Source organism: Haliaeetus leucocephalus, unplaced genomic scaffold (assembly GCF_000737465.1).
Source record: "Haliaeetus leucocephalus isolate CR32 unplaced genomic scaffold, Haliaeetus_leucocephalus-4.0 Scaffold262, whole genome shotgun sequence".
Taxonomy (NCBI): Eukaryota; Metazoa; Chordata; class Aves; order Accipitriformes; family Accipitridae; genus Haliaeetus; species Haliaeetus leucocephalus.
This window is the reverse complement of record NW_010972698.1, coordinates 11,166,398-11,170,884: the sequence shown is the minus strand read 5'-3', so window position 1 is coordinate 11,170,884 and position 4,487 is coordinate 11,166,398.

The following is a 4,487-nucleotide window of genomic DNA, read 5'->3' as shown; positions in this document are numbered from 1 at the left end:
CCTGTAGCCAGAGGAAGAACGGCACAGGCTGCGTCCCTTTGCGGCAGTGCTGCAGACGACACAAATCACATCTGTTAACATAACCCTCCTGAGCTCTCAACCTTTGCCACCCTCTTCCCCAGGTGAGCTCATGCTCCCCATGATGTGGGAAAACAGGCTGATCCCAAAGATCCACTCTCTGAATTCAGGGAATGCTATTTAATTGAAGGGCAGCATTTGCCCTCTTTTCACAGCCTTGGACTAGGATTTGAGGTCTACTTTGCTTCCCCAGGGCCACTGAGAGTTGTCAGAGCTGGTATGGGCATACCCTTCTGTGGGATGGTGCCACCCCATCCCAGGATCAGCCAGTGAGAAGGAATAATACACCTCATGGCATCATCCTTCTCCCAAGTTGAATCAAAATAGGCAAAAATTGGGTTTCAAAAGGTTTCACTTGAGGTGCAACAAAGCATCTGCTTAGATCAGAGCCATGCTTAGATCTTACTTACTAGAATTAAATGCAAGCGCCTCTCACAAGACAGGTTTCAAAAAAAAAAAAAACTATAACAAACCACAGCTTTGCAAGGATTCCTTGTGATTTGTCCCCCCACTCAAAACTCTTTGACAAATTAAACGCAAACCCATGAGTACTTTCACAGCCAACAGCCATCCTATGCTCTGGTGAGGAAAATATGGAGTTTGATGCCTTGTCTTTTCCCCATGTCTGCTGAGTGGAGCTGTTAAATGAACAGCCACATCTTCCAGCATTTAGTAAGGATTTAGTAGAGCTCAGTGGAAGCCCACAAGCACTGGCCAAAGTAAGAGGATGACTAGAAATATGTACAATATTTGAAAGCTCATTTTCATGAAGAAGACGACACACATGTACCTTTTTTGTGCTTCATTAGAAGATGAAGAATCTGGCACGGAAGACATCTTATCGATGGTTCTTGTGAACACCCCTCTGGGGAGAAAAGAGACATGTTAAATCTTTTGCAGGACAGAGTTTGGAACTAAAATTAAAAGACTTGCAGCCACTCTTTGGCCTAACAGTGTCTGTGTGTCCTGTCGGGAGGAAGGTACTGGTTCAGGACACCAAGAATTAGAAGGTGCTTCCTTGGCAGAGTCATCCTGAGAAAAGTCCTATCTTCCTACTCCCTGGCCTTAGACAACACAGTAAAATCAGCTCGCACACAGGATTGGGTATGGTACCACAGGGCTTGCCAACCTGTTCAGGATTATGGTGGCATCAGAGTCTCAGCCCATGTGTCAGAGGAAGCTGAAGCACACAAGCCCCATCACTGGTGCTGTGCTGATCACAAGGATGGTGGAACATTTTCATAGCACGATAACCCTTCCATGTGTGATCATTGTATCATACAGAGGAGATCTGATTTTCTGTTACCACCACCATTAAGCTACCTGTTAAACAAAATACTGAGGACTATGTTTTCACCAAGCTACTCCCTGAGCATTGTAATGTTCCTAACTAATAGGAGGACCCAAGAGATAGTAATATTTTTCATGTTTGTTGCTCCTGATCTAGTTCTCCTTCCCCTACAGCCCAGATATATGCTGCTCTATACCAACCTGATGAGGTAACCGGACTGAGGCTTGGAGGGAGAAGACCTGTGCAAAGAACAGACATTAGTGAATTAAGAAACATGGGGAAAAACAACAGCAGCAGCATGTGGCTGTCAAGCCAAAAATCTAGCTAAATGGGCCTTGAGTGATACCTGAGCTGCTGCACCAAAATTAACCTTGGAAGGATTCTTTAAAAATGAATAATCATCAGAACAAGCTCTATAAAAGATTTTTATAAGAAAAGTGAATTTTAGAGCTAGCCAATTAAAATTAGCCATGCTGACAGTGTTTTCTGGCTCAGAATTAAGTCCCCAAATTGATGGCACAGGGAGGGGGGGACATTAGATATAGTATAGATCCTGGCTGTTTTAACACAGGAAAATATCATCTTCACACTTAACTTCTTTGAGAGTCCATTCTCAGGAAGGGCATGTGGCATAGCTCCCCCGAAGGGAAAGGAAAGGGATACCATCAGGTGGGGATCTGGCCCTTGCACCAGGGCAGGAGGAAGTATCCCTGGAACCTGCTTCAAGCTGTCTTGAAGATTTCTTCCTGAGAGCAAGGTGGGGACCAGGACGGGCCTCAAGGACCTAGTTCCCATCAAATGAGCTCAGACAGGCTCCCTTCACCCCTGCCCAGATACCACCCTCTCTTTTCCTGTTGGTCCAGGTGCCCTTAGGATCACAAGTTAATTCAGTAAGAAAGCTCAGCAGGTCTCTGGTCTAACCTCCTCCTCCAAGCAGGGTCAGCAATCAGGACAGAGCTTAGCAGGAAGGCAGGTTTACACTGCCCATAACCATGTGCTTGAGGTGGCTGCCAAGCTCAAATTTATCCAGTTGCCTTCACAGACACAGAAATGCAAACACTGCAGGCTTAGCCTAGCTCTGGAGTTCTCCAGATGGGATGAGCTGGAGGACAATGAGTGCTGAGGACAGCCCCAAGTTCTTGTTTCTGCAGTGTCCTCAGAGCAGGCACTGGCAGGGTGTAGCCCATCTCAGCCCCACTGCCTAGCTGTTCTCTGAGCACTGAGCTTTGAATGAGAGCTGCAAGAAAGCTGAGAAGTTGTCCAGCTCAGCATATGAATGCCTGTCCTCACCTTGAAGTATAAACAGATCCTGAGTGTCCTGGACTCCCTGTCACTCACCTTCTGTCAACTTCAGGCCCTCACACATTTGTGTGAAGATGCCCCTTCAGACGCCACATTTCCAATGTCACAAACATCCCTGGTTTTACTTATCCTGTGCCTTATAAAGCACTATGCTGCGGAGGGAGGCAGAAAGAGGTAGGGCGCAGCAGGAAAACCATTCTGTCTAATTGCAACAAGAAGTGACAAGAGCTGGCACAGAAAAACGGAGAAGCAGGAGGAAACTGCTCATGGGAGAGGGCAATGCTCTCCCAGCAATGGCACTGCAGCTAGCAAAGAGCTCTCACATATGACTAAGCCCTTTCCAACAGTTTCATATTTTAGGACAGTAGTCCTACAAGATCCTGGGTCCCTGAAGAGCCCTCATGCTTTGGCCCTGAAGCAAATTCAGCTCCCACACAGGGCTTCGCTGTCTCTGAGGAGCCCCCAGGCTTAGAGCATACAGTTGTTGCACCAGCACAGGAGCTGATGTGCACCAGTAATCTTGTGGAATCATAGGCTTGAAGGTATCCATTCATCTGCATTAAAGACATCAATCATCCATTCGTCCATCTGGACTTTACAGGAGATAAGCCATGCTCTCTACAAGGTGACAGTTTATAAGACATTATACTGAATGATGCAGGCTCTCCTCAAGGACTGTATTTTTCAACACAATCACAGCAATGAGCAGGCATGAGGGTGTGAAGAAAGAGCACACATTTGCCAGTGAAAGCATGCACTGACCCCATGAGATAACACAGAAGGGAAGCAACAGGATCAGTCCCCAAAATTACCTGTCACTCTGGGGAGCAATAGGTGTTGAGGCTGGGGATCCCTCACTGGCCCGTCCAGACCTGAGTAAAGAGAAAACACAATGACATAATTAACTTCTGATCTTGCTGAGCTGCCTGGCTGAACATGGCAATGATGTTTTTGGAGAGAGTTGTTAAGAGAAGGGCTTGGGTTTGTTTCTAATTAAAAAGAAGCTGGTGCAGATTGCAGTGTTCCCTGGTACAAGGGTGGCTGTGTGACACAGTCCTAGAGCTGCAGGGGGAGATGCAGACCTGGCTGTTTTATCACTTAAACTCCCTCCCATCAAGTTCTGCCCCTTTGTTTTTCACTCTGGAGATGGTGAAACACAATCTGGCTTCAAAAAACTTCGGAGTTCTCCTAAGATTTCAAATCCACCTGGGCTGCTGGATTCCTAGCTCCCAGGAAAGGCCATTCCTCAGCGCTTCTTCCCAGCCTGTATTTATCAAAAATAAAGAGGAGTACTGCTTCCCTTTGGCAGTGTCGTTTCCTGGCATCATGGGGCCCCTAAAACATGCTAGCAACACAGGCTAAAGAACAGAGTACTCATGGGAGGTTGAAAGAAAGGGAAGGGAGAAGAGAAGCGTTCCTCAGTGGCCACACTTACAGCGGGCTGCTCTTCTTTTCATCCTCAGAGTCCGAGTTATGGTGGTGGATCCAGCTCTTATCTCCTTTCAGGGTGGTGCGAACCTTCATCTGCTTAATGATCCTCCTGCGGTCTTCATCCGTGGGTGGAATGACACGTCCTAGAAGAGGCAGAGGGAAAAGAAGGAGAGAGAAGAAGGGTTGCTGAGAAAGGGCAAGAATTCACAGTGTCAGCAGGTGAGCCAGGGTAAATCTCAGAGAGCAGGGAGCACAGGTTTCCTTTCAGTCAGAGGTTCAAACACTGAATGAATCTTTTGCCACTTCTGATGAAAGATGGAAACAAGCTGTCATCCAAACTTCAGGATCAATTTACCCTGATGCATCATCTCCTCTATAGAGATTC